The 23,527-nt window shown below is 39.3% G+C and overlaps 1 protein-coding gene across 2 annotated transcripts in view; it reads right to left on the bottom strand.

Moving 5' to 3' along the window:
• The window catches only part of HPSE2 (heparanase 2 (inactive)), a 707,067-nt gene that overhangs the window by 348,298 nt on the left and 335,242 nt on the right, over positions 1–23,527 (bottom strand). The window lies entirely within an intron of this gene.

The raw sequence follows: 23,527 nt of genomic DNA, 5'->3' as shown, positions 1-23,527 counted from the left end.
GTAGGTGGGGAGCGGGGGGCTCGAACTGGAATTCTTACACCGGTCCTTGTGCTTTGCGCCACATGCGCTTAACCCACTGTGCCACCACCTGACTCACATTTTTTTTAACAGCAATGAAATATCACTAACCCCTCTTAACATACCAAATTCAAGTCTCTACCAGAGATGAGTGCACTACAAAGCAAAAATTAGAGTTAACTTTATATTTTTGGGGGGGTCATTTTTCAGAATTACACTCTAGATTGTATGAATACATGAAAATACTTGTATGATCAGTTTTATAATTTAAATGGCCTGCATAAAGTGTCTCAGCACACTTTGGGACTAAACTAAGAAACAATGGAGCATGTATGGCTGCCCTACATGAACTGGGGAAATGATGGTGTCATCTTACCAAAGGGTATTTGGATGAAGCAGGTCACTGTGAATATAAGTCCAATTCCAGTTTTTCTCTAATCTTGTTTAGGAAAATGCAATCTGTGATGAAGACTACTAATTTTGGGTTTAGATGGTTACATGAGATCAAGAGAGTGTAATAACCCCAGAACTTAAAAGCCTGAAAATCCAAGAAACAACTCTAGGAAAACAACATTGATATGGGGCACAAATAAATCTAAGAATGTCTAAATCACCTCATATATCTTCAACTAATACCCTAGGCAATCTGATTCATTCCTGTGCCTTACCCCTACTTGCAATGTCAAGATTTCAGCCTCTGATTTCATCTCCTAAATCTAAAATGGGTTCTTTTTAAAAATATTTGTATTTAGTTTATTTTACTGAGAAAGAGTAGATATAGAGGGAAAGATACCAAGAGAGAAACAGACCAGAACACTGCTCAGTTCTGGCTTATGAAGGTTCTGGGAATTGAACCTGGGACTTCAGAGCCTCAGGCTTAAAAGGCTTTTGCATAACCATTATGCTATCTCCCTGTTGGTATGCTTCTAAGACCCCTTCTGTTTCATTGGTTTAATCTCCCCTGCCTAACACTGTATTCTATTTACATAACCACTGTTAACTAAGCACCGCCCTGCTTGCAGGGCATTGGTTTAATCCCCACTGGTTCACAATGTCTTTTTGCTCCGCCCCCTCTCATAGTCACCCTGATTTCCACCACTGTCTTTTCACTCCACCCTCTCTACATCACATCCTATTTCCACCCTACTTGGCAAGTATATATATATAAGGACAGGATTGTGATTATAGTTAGTTTAGATAGCTTAAATGAATTAAGACTGAACTGCAAGTCCCTGGTCATCTCTCTTTCTCCCGCCCGCAAACCTAGCCCGGCATAATGGTGCCCTGAACAGGGACTGGCATCTCCCCAGCCCTAAAATGGGTTCTAGCAGTCAGTCATATCCATCTTAAAGATGAATGGTTATTTCAAATAGTGCATACGAAAAGTAAGCACATTAATCACCACAATAAGCGTTTCTTTTCTTTCCTGAATTGATGGATGGCACAGTCATTTACCAGTAACCGAAATTATACTGGGTTTCTTCCTTTCTATTACTTATCACAGTCAAAGCTAGTCATTATACCCATCTTTCTAAGATTTTTCCTTTCTTCATCCCATATCACCTCTGCTCTAAGTCACTGTGTTACTCAAATAGAAGTGGACTTAATGTAGCTCCTGAGAAGATACAGCTAATCCCTCCAATATCTTTCTTAGGCTCAGAGATTTCCCTAACGCAGATTCGTCCTTTAAAACCTTGTGTTACTTTTCCTTCTAATCTCACTCTTGCTTCTTTACAAAGTTTTCTTGGAAATTTGAATTGGCTTAGGCAGTATCTTTATCTGCCTACGAGCTGCCTGCAACCACTGTTCGATCTGTTAAAAGGAAACAAACAGCCCTCCTCAAAGCGTATGTTAACCCCCAAAGCATCCTTGGCTCTGGAAAAAGTTAACCAGGCTCTCCAGGACATGCACCTCGTTCGATTCTCCCCCTCCTCTCCAGTAAATCTTCTAATCTTTAACTCCACCCCCACGGTAGTGGGGGCATTGTGGCAGAAACATGGCGTTCTCGAATGGCTTCATACGCCAGTAGGTGGAGCTCCAAGACTCCTTACCGAGATCGATGCCTTAGCATTTATGGTTCGCCAAGGAAGAAACAGATCAGTTCAGGTCTTAGGAAAGGAACCAGATTCAATCATTCTTCCCTTTTCTCTCACTGATACAGAATGGCTCATACGCCACCATTCTCGTTTTGCCATAAGTTTAATGGGTTTTCCAGGACAATTAGATAATCATTTTCCCTCCAATAATTTGATAGCTTCTTTACCTCTGTTGCCTCTACTAGTACCTAAACTTTTCTCTCGAGATCCCATCCCCTCTGCTCCTACAGTGTTCACTGATGGTGGAAAAAAGGGAGCTGCTGCCCTTATATATTATCCAGACTAGCAATACCCCAAACCTCTCTTTACTGAACTTCCTGATAATTCCCCTCAGTACAAAGAACTTTATGCTGTTTTCCTTGCATTAAAAGCTGTACCAGAATCCTTCAACCTTTTTTCTGACAGTGTGTATACTGTTAACTTACTTCCATGGCTTGCTCGATCTTATGTAAGAATTGATGACAACCCACTTTCTCCTCTTTTAATTCAAATTGCCTCTATGCTCTGTTCTCGAACCCATCCACTGTATGTTCAGCACCTACGTTCCCACAGCCCTCTTCCTGGTCCCCTGTCCGAAGGGAATGCTGCAGCTGACCGCCTTGCCTCCACAGGAATTCTCCTAGCCTCTGTCTCTAATCCTGCTGACTTTCATTCCCTAACCCATGTTAATCTTAAAGGTCTTCGAGCTCGATTTCCTGATATTCCTCTGCCACAGTTAAAACGTATTCTTGCTACATGTTCCTCCTGTGCAGGTCTAATCAAAACACCTGCTATTCAGACTCTAGGGGTTAATCCTCGAGGTTTAAAAGCCAACGCTCTTTGGCAAATTGATGTTACCCACATACCTAACTTTGGCAAACAAAAATATGTGTTCGTCTCAATTGATACCTTCTCTAAGTTTATGTGGGCTACAGCTCAAACTGGAGAAAACTCAAAAAAGCTTATAAGCCATATGCTCTCCTGTTTTGCTGTAATGGGCTTACCTCTTCAACTTAAAACGGATAATGGACCTGCTTTTACCAGCAAACAATTTAAAGATTTTTGTTCCCTCTGGAACATTACTCATACTACAGGCATTCCGTATAATCCACAGGGACAAGGCATTGTTGAGAGGGCCCATCAAACTCTTAAGGCTCAATTAAATAAAGAAAAAGGGGAAATGTACCCCCTAATATCCAGCTGGCAAAAGCCTTAACTACATTAAATCTCTTTAATATTTACAAAAACTCCGACCAACCTCCTATAATTCTTCATTGGCAAACACCACCCACCCTCCCAGCTATTAAAGTCAAATGGAAAGACCCACTTGATAAAATTTGGAAAGGACCTGACCCCCTGTTGACTATGGGGAGGGGTTTCGCATGTATTTTTCCACAAAATTACTCCAAGCCTGTTTGGGTTCCTGCCCGCCATGTCCGGCTATACCCACATGATGGCGCTGATATCCCTGAAGAACAAGAAACACTGCAAGAAGACTGGCTGCAAGAGGACTGGCTACAGGATGCACCCCAGGATCCATAATACAGCATGGCAGAATAAAAAAAAAAATCTGATTCACAGAACTTCCCCCCCCCCCCCGAATGAATGTCTTATGCTATGACTGGCCAGTTGTGTTTTGTGAGTGAGTGAGTGAAAAAAAAAAAATTGAGTGAGTTGAGTGACCAAAATTTTTGTATGACCCATTGTGCTCAGAGTACTCTGAAAGTTAACTGACTTTATATCAAACGGCTGGACACAGCCATGGTTTCTGGAGACGTCCAGAATCAGTCCAAAAATTGGTTCATTCCCCCTTTTGATTTCTTTTTTAAGTCTTGATATCAATATGAAATGTTTAGTCTTAAACTGTGTGAGTAAAGATGGTTCAACTATGACAGTAGTTCTAAATTCACATTTGAAATGATATATCTTATTTACAAGTTTTTCTCCTCCTGTGTGTTATAAACTATATGTTTAATATGCGTGTTTCAAGTTTGGTAAACATTAACTTGACAGTTAAATTGTAACTTTGAAGTTACATTTTTACGAGAAGAGGTAAAATCAATTCATTTAAGTAACTGAGTGTTTAAGGTAAAACTCTAAATATTCAATGTGACAATTCATCATCTCCTAAGTTAAAATACAAATTCTCTATACAGGACATTTTTGGAGGGCCCCCAAAAATGTCCTGTAAGCTATCTTGTGGAAATTAATCCACAACAAATTTGGCATCAATCTGATATTGTACATGTACCAAAAAAAAAAAAAATTGTCACTAAAATGTGTTAACTCTAGTAACCTGAGTTTGCTTAAAAACCCAATGTAAAAATAGTCAAGAATCAATATATGTAACTTAAACTCGGTATGAAAACTTTGCTATATAAAGACTGCTACATGAGGTCACGTAAGATGACCTTTACACAAAATTATAAAGATACCTAAACCAGTTATAATCATTGAGTTATCAATTGTAGTAAACTTCTAATTTGTTACAAAGTTTTTTCATAAGTAATTGACTACAGCTATGACAAGCCTTCGCATAAAGAAGCATCTGCTCATATAGAATCCCCAGAAATCCATCTTGGACCCCTGACCTCTGACATCACCCACAATTACAGCCATCCCCAGAAACCCATGATGTGACCTGACACGATCTGGAGAACCTGATTCACAGACTCCGAAGGACAAGACTTTCCTACTGCCTTTCTCTCAACCATCGGTGTCTGCTCTTCCTGCTTCTGTTTCGCCCATCATGTTTTGGCGGTTCCAGGTCACTCTCTACAGAGAAGAAAAGTTCCGGTGGCCGTCCTCCTCCATCAAGATAGACGTGTGGCATTTATTTCCTGGCCGTTGACATTGGACTGATGCTTCTATAGAACTTGCTGGACACTCCTTTTATACTGCTGGACTTCTTGAAGAATGACTGTAGCAGTTCATAGAACTTACCGCCAGCTGACTCAGGATTTTGCAATGCCAGATCACCCCTCTAGCCCCTCGGCTTATCAGGCCCCCACTCCTCCACCCATCAGGCTCACTCTGTCTCTTGCTACTCTTACTTATCCCTCCCTGTCTTGTGCTAGTTATTTTTGAAGACACTTACACACTATCATTCTGCTTTCTTCCCAACAGGTTTCCGTTCACCCCTACACTGCTATTCCCCTGACAGAGATGAAGCCTTTTACAGACATTGACCCAGTTATATATGGCCATTAAGTAAGAGGAAGATGTTGGGGAATTGTGAGGATATGGTTGAGCTTGGAAGGGCTTGAGCCTGAGGGGTGTGTCAATCCTGTTAGTCTCTCTCTCCACGGAGAGGTTGAGCAAGGAGGGACAGTAGAACCCCAAAAAAGGTGTGCCTCTTATCAGTCTCCCTGCCTCACAAAGTGCCCCGCACTCCTGATACTATGGCAAAAAGTTAAAAAGAAAGGGGGAGATGTTGGGTAGTTGCCATCTCCCCCTGGCTTCTGCTTAACCATATGCCTATATAGGGATTTTACTGATCCAAAGCTTTGGTCTATTTACATAAATCACTTTTACATAAAGCACTCCAGGGCATTGGTGGTTCTATGATAGGATTCTCTCCTGCTCCACCCCCTCCTTGTCACACACTGATCCCTTCTTTGTCACACTCTGATTTTCACCAGTCACTTTTCTCTCCATCCTCTCTATATCACATCCTGTTTCCACCCTACTTGGAGAGTATAAAAACAGTTGCTCTTCTGATTAAAGACACTTGGAAATTGCTTTCTGGCTCCGAGAGTTCCAGAGTGTATCTCCTGCGGAAGTTGGTGCAGCACGAGTTCCTGATCCCTCTCCCACACAGCAGCCTAGATCAGCTCCAGTTGAGTTCTCTCCAACCCAGAGAGCACTAGCTCGGGAAGAAGTACCCTCAGGCTATCCCGGCAATTGCTCTCTCACCTTTTAGCAATCGTCAACCCTTTCTCCATACTGCAGCTTGGAGAAATCTAAACATCATCTAGGTAACATTCTTATGAAACACATTTAAACAGAATTTAACCATAAGAAAACAATCATATGAATTTAGGTGTAGATGAATGCAAAACTGGCCTGGATTCTCAAAAATTAACACCATTACAAAAGACAAGCTATAAGTGTACAACTGTACTAGAAAGAATACTAAACAGATAATAAAACTAAATGTAGGGGGCCTTGTGCAGTGCAGCAGGTTAAGTGCATAAGGTGCAAAGCACAAGGACTGGCATAGGGATCCCGGTTGTAGCCCTGGGCTTCCAATCTGCAAGGACGACGCTTTACAAATGCCGAAGCAGATGTGCAGGTGTCTTTCTCTCTCTCCCTCTCTGTTCTACCTTCCTGTCTCAATTTCTCTCTGTCCTATCCAACAAAAACAACATCAAGGGCAACAAAAATGAGAAAAATAGGAAGTCGGGCGGTGGCGCAGCGGGTTAAGCACACGTGGCGCAAAACACAAAGACCAGCATAAGGATCCCGGTTGGAGCCCCCCCGCTCCCCACCTGCAAGGGAGTCGCTTCAAAGGCGGTGAAGCAGGTCTGCAGGTGTCTTTCTCTCCCCCTCTGTCTTCCCCGCTTCTCTCCATATCTCCATATCTCCATATTCTCTGTCATATCCACCAACCATGACATCAATAACCACAACAATGTTAACAAGGGCAACAAAAGGGAAAATAAATAAATACATATTTTTAAAAATGGGAAAAAAAGCCTCCAGGGGCAATGGATTCATTTTGCAGGCACAGAGCCCCAGAGATAACCCTGGAGGTAAAGAAAAAACAACAACAACAAAAATACCTAAATGCAAACATCATTCCTATTTGGTTTCAGGACTTGGTGTGAGATGGGGGAGGGTTTTACCAGACCTTGTAAATTAGCATATGAACTGTGAATTAAATGATATGAACTCAAGAAATGCCAAGTTTCTAATGTGTTTAGTGAATAAAATTCGTTGTTGTTTCAGGCGTTTTTACCACTATATGCTGACTTTTTCACATAAAAAAAGCTTAAGGGTCCAGGTTCGAGCCTCCACTCCCCTCCTGTAGGGAGGTCAATTCACAAGTGGTGAAGTAGATCTGCAGGTGTCTTTCTCTCCCCTCTCTGTCTTCCCCTCCTCTCTCCATTTCTCTCTGTCCTATCCAACGACAACCACAGCAATAACAACAATAATAACAACAACAATGATAAACAACAAGGGCAACAAAAGGGGAAAAAAGTTACATACTAAGAGAGATTCATGCTAAGATACTTAGAAATAAAATGTCATGATGTCTACAATTTACTCTTTAATGATAAAACAAAATATTACATAGATAGGTGAGAGAGATAAGTTTTTATTAGTTTATTGCTCAAAATAAAAAGCTGTGGTGTGAAAGGAGAGCAAGAAAGAGAGAAAGAGAAAAAGAGTGCAGTTGACTATTGTTAAACTGTCCTAGACATCTGCCATGTTACAAAACAACCTGAATTTTTGGAGACAAAAAAACAATGATACAGAGGTTATTAAGACTGAATTATCAATCATTTTACACTCCACCTCAGAATTTTTTATAATTGCTGTTGTTATACTGGAACTCAATGTTTTACACATAGGTACAGCCTCTCATCTCCCCTTTAGACTAAAGTCTAGGAGACACACCAGGATTGCAGTGTCCCTTTATCCTGTCTCGATTTCTCTTCTTCCCCAGAGTCCTCTGTTTGGGCGTATTATGCCACTCTCAGTCCAAGCTTCACCTTATGTTTTCCCTTACTGTTATTTGTTCTTAAATTACATCTATAAGTGAGATAATTCTGTATTGGTCTTTGTCTTCCTGGCTTGTCTCACTCAACATGATGCCTTCAAGTTCTGATTGCGCTATTGCAGAGGGGATGACCTCATAGCTGCATAGTATTGGGTGTATATTTACCACAACTTCCTTAGCCATTCAAGCAGACTGACTTCCCAAGTAAGAATACAAATTATCCACTATATCCACTAGTAGACAAGTCTACATATAAAATAAATTCAACTCAGTCTTTTGTATTTAATATAAAAAGTATGTACTTAAGAAAACAAATAGCTACTAGATTCACTATGATATATTCATCAGTTCTTAATAGAAGATGAAAATCAAAACAATAATAACATATCATCTCTTACCTAAGGGAATGGTTATTATCCAAAATACAACAAATATGTATATATAGAAGTGTGTATCTCACTTCTGGGGGTATTTACCCACCTCCAGAAAACCAGAAACACTAATTCTAAGAAAGAGATGCACTCCCACATTAATTGTGCAATTATTTATAATGAACTGTAAACAATCTAAGTACCCACTGACAAACAAACTAATAAAGAAGAGGCAGTGTACACACACAATGGAATACTATTCAGCAATAAAAAAAAAATGAAACCCTGACTTTTACAAGTACAACAAGCCAGATGGAGAAAAATAAACAGCATACGCTTTCACTCCTGTGTGGTACAGAGATAAAGCAAACAAATGAAATAAATAAAGCATTAGTGAACTGAGTTACAAGACAAATTAATGGTTAACAAAAGAAAAGGAAGAGCACAGAGTAAGGGGAAGGTTGTTAGTCAGGATAAAGAAATGTGCGTGCTGGTATTCAATGAAGGGAAAATTACAAATTTGTTGAATTCTCTTTATGAAACGAGATGCTTAGTTTTGCTTTACAGATGATGAAATCAAAGTAAAACCAAACCAATATTCTAGAATTGTTGTAATTGTTAGACCAATAAAGTGCATTGTTATGTGATACCAGGAGTTTTCAAACAATACATACTTTAACCCTCTAAAAACAGAATGAGGGGTGGTCAGGCCATGGCCTTGGTAGAGCACACATATTACCCATGTTCCCCATCTGCAGGAGGGTACAGAGTGAGGCAGAATTGCAGGCATCTTTCTCTCTTCCTGTCTAACTTTCCCTTCCCTCTTTCTCTCTGTCTCTTCAAAAAAGAACAACAGCAAACATGGCAGCCAGGAACAGTGGGTTTATTGTCTGAGCACTAAGTCCCAGTCATAAAAACAAATGCCTTCCCACATATGAGTAGATTGAATAATATATTTATTACAATCTATATATCTGTCTATCTATGATTACTCAGCCTTAAGAAAAGATAAAATGTTATCTTTTGCTACAGCATAGGTGGATTAGAAGGGCTCATGTAAAGTAAAGTAAGTCAGAAGGGTAAAGACACAGATGATCTCTCTCAATTATGGGATATATAAAACAAGGGAAGGGAACAGCCAAGGTGAAACATGTATAATCCTTTGACCAAGGTCTGTAGCTATAAGGTCATGAATTGGAGTGAGGAGGAAGCCTAATGACCTGCACTGGGGGAAGAAGGATCATTGGCCATGGGCAAGCAGGTATAACACTTTTGGAGGAGATGTGGAATTGGACCCTGACACAACAGTCTTATAAAGCATTTGTCAATAAAAATAAAACCAAAATAATTGATATTTGCTATTTTTGTAATATTGTTAATTCCTTCTTTGTCCTAGTCTACACATTATAGTTTTCTTTTGCTTCATAATAAAATTGAACAAACAAAATAACCTATGATAAACCTTGATAAAATTCTTATTGCATTTAAAATAGCAATCAACATTTCTTTATAAAGTTTTCCCTGTTTCCTTGTTTTTCAATGTTATTTGCCCCCTTGCTAATCCCTACACTGCAATGGCCTTTACCTATTTCTTTGAACTAAATATTTTGTCACTACACCAGGAATTTTCGGCAGTGGTTCAAATTTAAGGGAGTTATATATAACTCAAGCCTTTTGTGCCACAAGCATACTTAATGAAAGCATATTTGACATAAGAAGACCCATGTTTCCTCTCAGAGGCAACTCTGAGATCAGGATTCTGCTTCAACATTGGCGATTAAAGCAAGATTCCCTTTTTTTCAATGAGTCTCAGTTGACTACTACTTAATGAAGGGGATAAAATAAGATGATCTTTAATACCTGTGTCTGTTCTCAGTGTCACTTAATCTAAGCAATTGTTCTAGAGGAATCACAAAAAAGAACCTGTATGATAAATTCTATTGTAAAGGATGTTTTCCTGTTTTGAGAAAACATCTCAAAAAAGTGGTAAAAGTCAAAGATTCAAATCAGTCAAGCTTAATGAACTTATTGATGGCAAAACCAAAATGTTTTACCTTTAAAATTTATATCAACTTATATATATATAAATCTAAATACAGTTAAGATGGACTAACAGCTCCTGCTTTCTCTCTGCCACCAAAAAAGCAAAAACTACAACATACATTTTAAAAAAGACAACATAGCATAGAAACAAACTCAGAATTCAGATGAACTAATAACAAAAAGGAAAAACCCACAATCAAGAGGGTGGGGGCAGAGAAACTCTCACAACAAAGGAAAATATTCTATTTCCAGTTCAGTTCCACTGCATGTGGCCAGAATCTAACAAAAGCAGCTATCTGCCTTAGTGGCTCTCCTCACTGCCAGCTCTGGCCGTTTTGACTCTGGCTGCATCTGTTGCTGCATCTCCCCACTCCAGCACTGCCTTTGCCAGGGATGCCAGATGCAGGCCCTGCTGCAGGCTGTGCAGCATCTCTAGCTGCCTGTGGTATTGTCTATATGTTTCCCCTACCTGGTAACACCTGTCAAATGCCACCAGCTAGTTCTATCTCCCTAGTTCCATCTAGGTGGCTTGTCTTCATAGTCAACATTCAGTTCTGGTTAGGACTTTGCCATTCACTGCCCCAGCACCTGCTGTAGCTGGCTCCACCAACATATACGGCTGACAAGACTCAAAGTTATGATCCTAGGGATGCTTACCAAATCGAGAATTATAGAGGGCTGCAACAAATTCAGATAAACAATGAGGAAATTCATAGATAGATTTATAATAAATATCAGAGAAATGAAGGGCACACTGACAGAGATTTTTAAAGTAGCAGAGAAAAATCCCTGCAAAATGACACCAAAGGTCAAATCAGAGAACAAGAAGATAAAGAAGGGGCACCCCCCAAAAAAAGTTAAACAAACAAAAACACTAAAAAAATTAATATAACGGTTGGGTGGTGGCATATCTGGTAGAGTGTATGTATTACAATGCACAAGGATCCAGGTTCAAGCCCCCAGTCCCCACAGAGGGAAGCTTTAAGAGGGGTTGCAGGTCTCTCTCTTGCTCTCTGTCTCCTCTTCCCCTTCTTCTCAAATTTTCATAGTCTCTCCCAAAATAAATAAAATAAAATAAAAATTTAAAGATAATGAGAGTTATGGGGCAGCACAAAGAGAACCAACAGTATTGTCACAGGGGTACAAGAAGAGAGAAAGAAAGAGAATTTATATTTGAGAAATTTTTAGATGATACTCTCCCCAAATTAAAGAAAGTAATATAACCCTTCCCAGTCCAGGATTCTCAGTAAGTTCAAGAAAAAGAAAAAATAAGTTCAAATCTAAAGGCAGGGGGCTGGGCGGTAGCACAGCAGGTTAAGCACACATGCCAGGAAGCAAGGACCAGCGTAGGATCCCAGTTCGAGCCCCAGGCTCCCCACCTGTGGCGGGGGGTGGGTGGGGGGGGGAGAGATTGCTGCACTAGTGGTGAAGCAGGTCTGCAGTTGTCTTTCTCTTCCCCTCATCTCTCAATTCCTCTCTGTCCCATCCAGCAACAACAACTGCAATAATAACAACAACAATAATAACAACGACAAACAACAAGGGCAACAAAAGGGAAAAAATAGCCTCCATGAGCAGTGGATTCCTGGTGCAGGCACCAAGCCCCAGCAGTAACCCTGAAGGTACATAAAAAAAAAAATAGGTATATATTAGTTAAACTGGGAAAGACAAGAAGATAATTCTGAAGGCAGCTAGAGAACTAAGCAAAGAATCACCTATAGGAGAAATCTTGGGGGCGGGTGGTGGCACACCTAGTTGAGTACACGTTACAGTGCACAAGGACCCAGGTTTGATCCCCCAGTCCCCACCTGTAGGGGGAAAGCTTTGTGAGTGGTGAAGCAGGGCTGCAGGTATCTCCCTGTCTTCCTCTTTGTCTCTATAATAGCCCTTCCCTCTCAATTTCTGGTTGTCTCTATACAATAAATAAGTAAATATAATTTTAAAATAAACAAAAAAAGGAAATCTTGTAAGACTGTCAGGAACTAAATTAGGAGAATGGTATGCAGTTCCCTTAATGTGGACAGCAGGAGTGAAAAAGAGGGGAAATAACTAGGATTGCAAATGAGGTAGGTACTAATTTTTATCACGTTATTAATTGGGAAGTTTTGGGTAAGTAACAACACTAAAAGGGCTCTTCTCTAATTCAAGTTTTATCAGAAAATTACCTTGAAAATTTATATGTGTGTTCTTATTAAAACGCCAATTATTTGGAGTCAGGCGGTAGCCGAGCAGGTTAAGAGCACGTGGCGCCAAGCACAAGGACTGGCATAAGAATCCCAGTTCGAGCCCCCGGCTCCCCACCTGCAGGGGAGTCCCTTCACAGGCGATGAAACAGGTCTGCAAGTGTCCATCTTTCTCTCCCCCTCTCTGTCTTCCCCTCCTCTCTCGATTTCTCTCTGTCCTATCCAACAACAACATCAATAATGACAATAATAGCTACAACAATGAAACAACAAAGGCAACAAAGGGGAATAAATATTTATTTTTAAAAGCCTATTCTTTTTTATTTTTTATTTATTTATTCCCTTTTGTTGCCCTTGTTGTTTTATTGTTGTAGTTATTATTGTTGTTGTCGTTGTTGGATAGGACAGAGAGAAATGGAGAGAGGAGGGGGAGACAGAGAGGAGGAGAGAAAGATAGACACCTGCAGACCTGCTTCACCGCCTGCCTGTGAAGCAACTCCCCTGCAGGTGGGGAGCCGGGGTTCAAACTGGGATCCTTATGCAGGTCCTTGTGCTTTGTGCCACCTGCGCTTAACCCACTGCACTACAGCCCAACTCCCCAAAAGCCTATTCTTTCAGGTGCTGAAGAGACAGCTAATCAGGAGGATGTATGCCTCGCTACGTATGTCCAGGTTAAAAACCCCAGTATTACATGTAAGCAGCACAATGGTATCAGGGGAAGCTCTGGTGCTATGATCTCTTCCTCTTTCTTCCTTTTTGTCTCTCTATCTGAATGAGAAAGTGGTCCAGGATCAGTGAACCTGCACATGCACAGGACTTCAACTGCATAAAAAGTCATTTTAAGTTATATGTTTAAATATTCAGAGCCAAAGGTACAATCCATTAACAAGACTCTTAACATTCACTTATTCATTCAACATATTGACTTCTACTTACTATATACACTGAAATAAAAGAAATATAAAATGAATCAGACATAGTCCATAATCTCAAAAATCCCACAGACTACAAAGCAGTCCTAATATTGATGGGATCTAAAGATATTTGTTTTTAAGTCACATTCATTAGAGCTAATTTAGATTTTAACTAGAAGCTAATATCAAAGGTTGGGAAGTTGCTTGACACAGAAGAGACAAGAAAGTTACACACTGGGTGAAAGTATAGGGGTTTCTTGTACTAGAATCTCTGAGAAAAAATTACATAAAATCATATTTATTTATTTATTTATTGTCTCTTGCACTCAGTGCTAGTACTATTAATCCACTGCTCCTGATGGCCATTTTTTCCCATTTAATTGAATAGGACAAAGAGAAATTGAGAGGGGAGGGAGGAGACAGAGACAGAGAGAGAGAGAAAGATAGATACTTGCAGACCTGCTTCACCACTTGTGAAGTGACTCCTTTGCAGGTGGGGAGCCCAGAGCTCAAACCAGGATCCTTGGATGGGTCCTTACGTTTCACACTATGTATGCTTAACCTGGTGTGCCACCACCTGACCCCCAATTATTTTGCTTAAAAGCAAAAATGAGGGAAAAGAACAAAAATAAGAGAAAGAGAGATCGTGAAGAGGAAGAAACAGTCTGTGAAGGAAGGCAGAATTAGAAACACAGTTAAGAGAGATGTATATAAAGCATTTGAAAATCAGGTGGCATCTTCTTTCTGATAAGTTATGGACAGTTTAAGAGCTGAAGGAAGGTAGCACAGCGCTGATTAAAAAAATCATTTCAAGCACAAAAGAGAGACACTCTAATTCTTAGAGGAAATGTATATAGTGATTAATGTTGGCAATGATTGACAGACACCAAAATTTTGATTAAGAAAGCATTGAGAGTCAGGCAGTAGCACAGCGGGTTACGCGCACGTGGCACAAAGCGTAAGGATCCAGGTGTGAGCCCCTGGCTCCCCACCTGCAGGGGAGTAGCTTCACAGGTGGTGAAACAGGTCTACAGGTGTCTGTCTTTCTCTCCCCCTCTGTTTTCCCCTCCTCTCTCCATTTCTCTCTGTCCTATTCAACGACAACATCAACAACAATAATAACTACAACAACAATAAAAACAAGGGCAACAAAAAGAAAATAAATAAATATTAAAAAAAGAAAGTGTTATATTTGTGCTTCAGTGTCTATATTTTTAAATAGTGTTGTCTGTTATAATTTTAAGACATGTAAATATTGTAGTTGTTAATAGGAATATCACAGATGCATGGTTATAATTTAACTTACTATAGCAATAAGATTTTTTTAAGGAGAGACAAATATCAATAGGATTTTGTTTCTGACCATTCATTCCAACTACAGGATGAAAAAGAATATAGGCAGGAGAGTGGGGAAGGGATAGAAGAGACATAGAAATGGAGCATGGGAGACTATCATATTAGAGTTTTGATTAGATAGAGAAAATAAAGGAACTGAAGATGAATACAAATTTGAATAGGGAAGAGAGAGTGAGACAATATATTTGGAGAAAATAGATTTTAAAGTAAAAAAATAGAAGGAGGGTTCATTCTTTTATTTAAATGCTACTTTTATAGTGAAGCATCAGTAAATGGAAATGGCATTTCCTGCCATACTTTCTTCTCTGGGGCAGAATGAAGGACATTTCCTTGCTTCTTTGGCAGCTAGGGAAGACACATGCCTTCATTTTGACAAATTGGGAATATGCACAGGAGTGACAATTCAAGATGCTTACTAGTTGCTGACCTGCCTCTATCTCTCTGTCCCCAGAACTATATAAATATGCATAGCATCCCAATATGGAGGAAGGATGGAATTCTGAATTACTGGGTGTACTGACAAATGAACCACTCATATCTGGTTTCTATAAACAAAACCTCAATTTGTTGGAATAAACATTAATGTTCAGATTTATTACTAAACCACAGCATAGTTTATTTTAATTAATTATCTTCCTTGGCCTCCATATCTAAAATTTTCTCTGCCCCTAACCTCTCCAAAGAGCAAAGACTCCCATACTAGCACATACACAATTCTTATCTTTTTCCTTGATCAAATTTCTCCTTAGCACTTGTCACTTTATAACAATGAATTTGAACTATTTATCTTGTCTGCTATCTACCTACCTCTGTAGAATGTGAAATAAATGAGAGAAGGAATTTGTTTTTGGCTGACTACCATAACGTCAGTGACATAGTGTTTCAATCTTGGTACACAATAAGTTGCCAATAAATAGTTATTTCTTGAGTGGCTTAATAAAAAGATGTTCAATTTAACTTTGGAGAAAATATTTGCAAGTGATATATAACATAAGCAGTGGTGAAAGCAGGTATGAAAGTTCATAGACACATTCAGGACACATCAATACAGTCAAAGAGATACAGTAGGAATCATGGGAATGTTGACATTTTTGTTAAGAGCAGAAATTGAAAGAAAATCAGCTTTTTATCAGTATTAGCATCTTTGGAAGACAGGGAGTAAAGGAAATTGGATGAAGAAAATAGTCAAACTTTAATGCACACTGAAATCTGCCTCAGTTTTCCTGATAGGGGCTCTGCAGCAAATACTGCCTGCTTGGCCTGCCTTACACCAAACCGAACGAAGTGGTATTTTATATCTCATTTCAGTTGCTGATGTAAAATGTCCTGAGAAGAAATTATTTTAGGCAGATTCTCAAAGGGGTGACAACCAAAGGCTACCTGCTGACTTCACTTTAATATAGTGGCAAATACTTCTTTGAAGGGAAATAAGAGCAACATGTTTTCATATGTACCATCAATAAGGAAATAAGAGAAGGCTAATGGTTAGAGTTGACAGATTTATTACATTCAAATACAAATAACGTTATTTCATTAGTATAAGCAAGTCAATGTGCAATTTGGAACATATTTTCTGAAAAACTATCTCTTGCTTACTTAAAACTTAAATTTAACTGGGTGTTTGCATTTTATCTGGTATACCTTCTAAGTGCTGAGTATTAGAGAGTAGAGCTACAGCTTCTAGGATGGAAATGGAGTCATCAAGAAAATGTAAAGAATTACAGAATGATCCAAGAAATGAGATAAAATAATAGCAGTGAGATAAGGATGGAGGTGATTTTCAAAATCATGTGACAGAGGTAATATTGAATTATATTAAAAGTGAAGAAGACAAAGTAAGATGTGAACTGAAAATTATTTTTGTGAACTGAAAATTATTTTTTAAGCTTTTTTTTTTTATAAAAAGCTTAAAAAAGGAATGCTCTCCAGTGTCAAATGACAGACAGGAAATAGCACAGCTAACATACATAGTGAGGGGAGTGAGGTATATCAAATTAGATGTGGCATTCCTTGCCACAAGATGGCACTCACAGTTCCTCTTTTTTTTTTAAGTTTCTATCAAACATTATGAAACATATTATTATTATAAAATCGAATAGCTTGTGTTTCACAGCTAACATTTAACACTGTGCTTAATGTTCTTTTGTTTTACCGTGCCATCAGTGTTTTCCTTTTAGAATATGAAGACATAATGTTAGAACTGAGGGTGGGTAGGGTGGATAGGCAGGCACTAGAACCTGAAAGAGGGAGCAAATGCAATTCTATTGCAGATATTTAGTAGAAGGTCTTAACAAAAAAGACTATAGGATTTGGCCAGCCATTAGATCATCACAGATGAGCTTTAAGAAAACTAAAATGGAGACAAAAGTCAGACCGACTAGTGTTGAGCACGAGTGCTAACAAAGTAGACAGATTTTGTATTTAGTATATCTGCAGTGAAATACAGAGAGAAACTAGGTAGACTCTTTTCTTATACGGAATTTCTTAAAAAATGTTTGTCTTACACATAGGTTTCAAGTATTTGACCACAATATCTATTAAGTGGCAGTTGGACACTGGATAAAACATATCTATAACACTTAAAATGATATGTGTGTGTGTGTGTGTGTGTAGAACATAAATGTATTTGTGTTGCACAGATACTTATACTATACTAAATAGCCTCTTCAGTCCCAAATATTACAGAACTTATTTTGCTCCAAAAAATTTCATACCTATTTCTATTATTATATTGTCTATGGAAGAAATACTTGAATAAAAAGCTAGAGAGATCTTGAGATTTGCTCAACATTGCACAGCTGGAAAGCCCAAAGATGGAAGCAATTCAGCTGCTCCATCACAGATGAGTGTTAAGAAAGTTGTGGTACATATTCACAATGAAATACTACTCAGCTGTTAAAATGACAGTCATCTCTTTTCCCCTGTCTTAGGTGGAACTCGAAGTAATCATGCTGAGTGAGAGAAACCAAAAGGAGAAGATGAGTGAATGCCTGATGATCTCGATTGTAGGTGGATAGGGAAAGCACATTGCCTATACAAAAGTAGCTTTTAAAATTTTTACCTATATGTTTAGTCTGCTTATTTGAATCATTTATATTTAAAATTAGCTCTTTTTACTTGAACTTTTTAAGTTTATCTTTTTATTACTAATAACTCACACTCTAGTTTTCTATGTTTTCCTTAATTTGAGTGCTTCCTGATATTCTCACAAAACTCAGTGCTTTCAATTTTGCATAAGTAAAGAATGTTTTCTTGAATTTGCATTTAATTTATAGGTATATTCCTACATTACTTTTGATTTTATAGGTAGTTTTTTTTCGATCTCTAAAGCACACTCAATGATCTCTCCTTAGAAAACACATTTTTTGTCTCATCTCCCCCAGCTATTAGCTACACACCTTCTGATAGTCTACAATGAACTGAATACAGTTTTCACTGACTGTATATCCTGCATATATTTTCAACGAAATATTAGATAAATTCAAACTTAAGGATATAACTACATATCATACCACTAGACCTTAAAAAATATCATATTCATGAGACAAAAAAAGATGAGGAGAGATTACACACTAAAGAAGACTAAAGGTGGGGACTGGGTGGTGGCACAGCAGGTTAAGCGCCCCGCACAAGGACCCGCTCAAGAATCCTAGTTCAAACCCTCGGCTTCCCACCTGGAGGGGGTCGCTTCATAGGTGGTGAAGCAGGTCTGCAGATATCTGTCTTTCTATCCCCCTCTCTGTCTTCCTCTCCTCTCTCCATTTCTCTCTGTCCTATCCAACAACAGCGATGGCAATAATAACAATGGGAGCATCAACAAGGGCAATGAAATGAGTATGTCTGGGTTAGATCAATAACATTTCTATTAAGGACATTTTGGGAACTATTAGCAAAATTTAACTAAGGTCTATAAATTAAATGACAGTTATAATCTGGTCAGATTAATGAAATTTTTCTGATTTTGATAATTTTTTTATTGCCACTAGGGTTATTACTGGGGCTCAGTGCCAGCACTGAGTCCCCTGCTTCCAGTGGCCATTTTTTTCCTTTTAGATTTTTTTTTTAACTGGGAAGGAAGAAGATAAATACCTACTTCACTGCTTGTGGAGTGTCCTGCCCTGCTGGTGGAGATCAAGAGCTTGAACTCAAGTCCTTGTGCTTGGTAATATGTATGCTCAACTGTTTATTTCACTACCAGCTGGCCCTCTTAATTATTTTTCATAATGCCCTTGATAGTAGGAAAAAACAAAAAATATTATGAAGTTAAATTAATTTTCACAGCTCCAAATATCCCATTAATAACATCTACATGATTTAGCAGCCTCAGTTCATATTTTGTCTTTTGTACCTCAGAAATTCCAACTTCTTCTGTCTCAATTTTTTTTGGGGGGAGGGGCTATAGTAGCTCAGTGCCTGCACTACTATCCCAATGTTCCTGGTAGCCTTCCCCCCCATTTTATTGGATAGGAGAGAGAGAAATTGATAGGGAAGGGGAAGACAGAGAGAGATAGACCAAGATAGACATCTGTAGACATGTTTTCATCACTTGTGAAGAGGCCCTGCAGGTGGAGAGCTGGGACTCCAACCTGAATTCTTGCGCAGGTCCTTGAGCGTCATACCATGTGCACTTAACCTTGTGTGCCACCAGGCAACCCCCACATTGTCTCAAAATCTTTTGCACTTTTTATTTTCTGTGCAGGACAGACTTCTTGTCGTCATTGAGTCCTGACTAAAACATAGCATATGAATTAAGCTACCCCAAGGCAATAGTCTCTGTATATTTAAAAAGAAGTGGTTCTTTGCCCAATTTCAATTACATGTGCCTGGTTATGTTTCTTCACTGTCTGAATTTGTCTTATTATTTATTGTTTATCTTCCACACCTTTTCATTTATTTAATTAGTTTTTGTCTATTTAGAATTAAGCCCATGAAACCAGGAACCTGGTTTGTTTTCATGACTACTCTAAACCCATTGTCTAGAACACCACATGGTACAGAGCAGGCAATCAGTAGTGTCAATCAGATGAATGGATGAATTTGTATATACAAACACTGAAGATGAATGAATACCAGCAGAAAAAGCAATCCATTGTGGGGAGTGATGTTATGAATAACTAAAAATTTTACTCAACATATTGTTGATTTGTATAATAGAAAGTGTCTATTTAATATTTACATCAATGACCTCCCAGAAACTTCTTCAAGGAATTTCATGTACGCCAATAACATCTGCTGTGCAACTCAGGCATCCAAGTTCGACATCCTCGAGGAAACACTCACGAAAGACATGTCTCTGATATCTGATTACTGTAAAAAATGGCGACTAATCCCTAGCACTGCATAAACGGTATCATCTGTTTTCCATCTACACCATGCCTTGGCCTCGCATGAGCTTAATGTTGCAGCTTGGCGATACGAGAATCCGGCATGAAACCCAGCCAGTCTATCTTGGTGTTACTCTCGATCGCACTCTGTCATTTCACGAACATCTCATAAAAACTGCAGCAAAGGTGGGCGCGAGGAATAACATCATTGCAAGACTGGCCAGCCCCTCATGGGGCGCGAGCGCTTCCACACTACGATCATCATCTCTGGCATTATGCTATTCCACTGCAGAATACTGTGCCCCAGTATGGTTCCGTAGCCCCCATGTCCACTTGGTCGATTCCAAATTATATTCCCCCATGAGGATAATTTCTGGAACCATCCGTTCCACCCCGGTTCCATGGATGCCAGTTCTTAGCAACATCGCCCTGCCAGATATTCGTCGGGATGCGGCATCATCTAAGTTCATTTCCCACGTCTACACTTGACCGGACCTGCCAATATACGTGAATATCTTCGCCCACCCTGTCCAACGCTTGTCTCGTCATCCAATCTGGTTCCCTACGCCTACACTGAACTTCTCTGTTCCAGACTCTTGGAAACAGAGTTGGCAGTCAGCTGAGGTAAAGAACAAACACCTCATCACAGACCCCTGCAAGCGTCAACCCGGCTTTGACCTAGCACGTTATGATTGGGCCCTCCTCAATCACTATCGAACAGGCCATGGCCGGTGTGCTGCTATGTTCCATCGCTGGGGAGCCAGAGACGACCCGAACTGCCCCTGCGGCTACAGACAGACTATGACCCACATAGTCAACGACTGCCACCTCTCCAGATTCAAAGGAGGTCTCGAAACTTTACATCAGGCTCAACCTGACGCTGTTGACTGGCTACGGAAGAAGGGCAAATGCTAGAAGAAGAAGAATAGAAAGTGTCTATGACTTCAAAGAGTTAACACTTAAAGTTCTTTATTCTACAACTGAAGATGGTGTAAGGACTAGAAAGAATGATTTTCTAACTTATATGACTGTAAGGGAAGAACATCTGAAGTCCAAAACATCCTGGCCTACAAATGGAGTAGTAGATACAGTGCACAAAGAGAACTCCAGGCTCACTAAACTAAGCCACTTGAACAACAACCCATTGGCCTGAGGGCCCATCCTAATGAAAATTTTTACATTCCAAGTTATTTCTTTTTTGTCTACGAAGTGGGCATGTCATTACTACTTTGCCACATTTTGAGACATGCTGGAGAAGAGCTAAGGCAAGCATTTGTTTAATAAAGTCACTAAGTAACAACATTCCTCATTTCATCTTCTTCCAACCTTTTCAAAGCCCTTCTTCAAAACTGTTCTCTTTGAGGCTGTATTTACTCCATATTAAATGTCTCTCTGAGTAAATTCTTTGGGTAAGGGCCAGTATTCATGGTGTTCTTGCTAATACAAGACTTTGCAGCTATCTATAAATGACAGGTCTCCTTTATACAATTGGTTGAAGCAATAACCACCACTATGACCCCTGGGTGGCAGGAACCATTTCCCATTCTTCATTTTCTGTAGGAATTTGTAAGGAGCTGGGCTTCATTAGACTCTTTTAAATGCATAAAAATGCCAACCACACTTTGCAGACATGATGTTTTCAGACACTTCTAAGTTCAAAAATATCCTTTATTCTTTCCAATTCAGTAAGAAGGCTGTTCCCTATGGAGACCTAGCCACAAAGCAAGTTTGAAGTTTTCTTTTGTTTGGTTTATATGGAATTATTGTGAACTAGCTATTGAAGTACTTCTACTTTTTTGTGTGTGAGTTTGGAGTTGGGGCAAGCAAAACTAAAGTTGTCCTTATTTCAATCGTTTCTTTGTCAATAGGGACCAAACAGATTTTACACAAATGCCAATACTGTTTTACTCTGATGAAAAAAAAAGATTACAATGAGTGGATTTATGGATGAAAATAGGGCTGTTTTTAATTTTGTGTGGTCATTGTATCTTCTCAGAGGTAGCTATACACCTGAAATAATAGGTACAGGGTTTTACCTCTCATGTGGTACGATAGTATATTTTTCTTTTAAATTCAAAAGATGTGAATATTGAGTTTTGCAATTCTGGAGTGAACTGGCTGGTGCCACATCTAGTATAGTTACACACATTATCATTAGCCAGGACCAGGGGTTTGAACCCAGAACCTTGCCCATGATAATGTGTGCATTATACCAAGCTGTGTCACCAGCCAGTTCCCTACAAAATTACAGGTTTTTTAAAAATAGTTTTATGTATTTATTTAGGGTAGAGATAGAGAAAAGTTGAGAGGGAAGAGAGTGGCAGAGGGGGAGGAGGAGAGAGGAAGACCAAGACTTGGAGCACTATTTCACTGCTTTTGAAGCTTTCCCAATGTATGCAGGAACTGGGGGCTTGAAGCTGGGTACTGGGGCATTGAAATGTGAATGTTCAACAAGGTGCACGATCACCCCACCCCTCAAAACTACAATTTCTAAGGGTCATTACAATTTCATCTGTGCCAGAAAAGTAAAATTAGTAACAGGCAAACCTTTAGTAGAAAATAGTGACAGGAAGAATATGGGACTATGTGAAAGCTTGGTAGAGCTTACAGAAGCTCTCCCGTCTTTGGATGGAGGTCTGGAAAGACACCCCACTTGTTAGCCTCTCTCTTTATAGAGATGAGCCAAGAAGGAAAAGTCTCCCAGACTGAGTTTCTCCTTGTTAGTCTTCCAAGCTCACAGAAAGCCTACAGGCTTCTCACAATTAGTTTCTCACTGCTAGCAGCAGGCCAAATGGTTGCCTGCTTTAGGATTCACTCAAGGTTCACACATCCACTTCATCTTTTTATCACAAAGGAGAACACAGTCTATCATACACCTCTAACACCAGACAGTGAAAAGCTCCCCAAATCTTATTTCCTTGTGCCCTTTGATATCTATGATTTACATGAAATTTTGTTTTTCTTTTCTCTACCTCACCTTACTGGTTTAACCTCTATGCTTCTCTCAAATGCCTTTGGATAATTAACCTGCCTACACCATGGAGAATAATCATTTTGACCTTTATGTATCACATCAATTCTTGTCATAAAAGCCCCCTACCATAGGGGCAAGCTGACCTTTAAGAAACCTGTAGTTTCTGACACATTTGAAAAATGTTCTTTGTTTAAATCTCTATATAAACCCATACCCATCTCCAAATAAATGAGTGTTTGTACCAAAATACTCCCTGAGTACTCTTGTCTGAATCACTGGGCCTTGAGAGCTGGTGAGGGAGGATCGGTGGCTTGCCCCCTGGCTTGATCCCCTCCACAGGAGTGCCAGCAGAAGAATAATTTAGGAGCAGTAGTATGGAATTAGGCATCAGAAATGCAAATTCAAGAAAACATTACTTACTTATTAAAAACTGTAAGCATAGGGTTTTGTGAGACTACCAAGAAGCACTCAAATTAAGGAAGACATAGAAAACAAGAGTGTGAGTTATTAATAATAAAAATATCAACTTACAAAGTTCAGACTA

This window comes from Erinaceus europaeus, chromosome 14, assembly GCF_950295315.1.
Source record: "Erinaceus europaeus chromosome 14, mEriEur2.1, whole genome shotgun sequence".
In the NCBI taxonomy this organism is placed as follows: domain Eukaryota; kingdom Metazoa; phylum Chordata; class Mammalia; order Eulipotyphla; family Erinaceidae; genus Erinaceus; species Erinaceus europaeus.
This window is presented reverse-complemented; position numbering and strand designations above follow the sequence as displayed.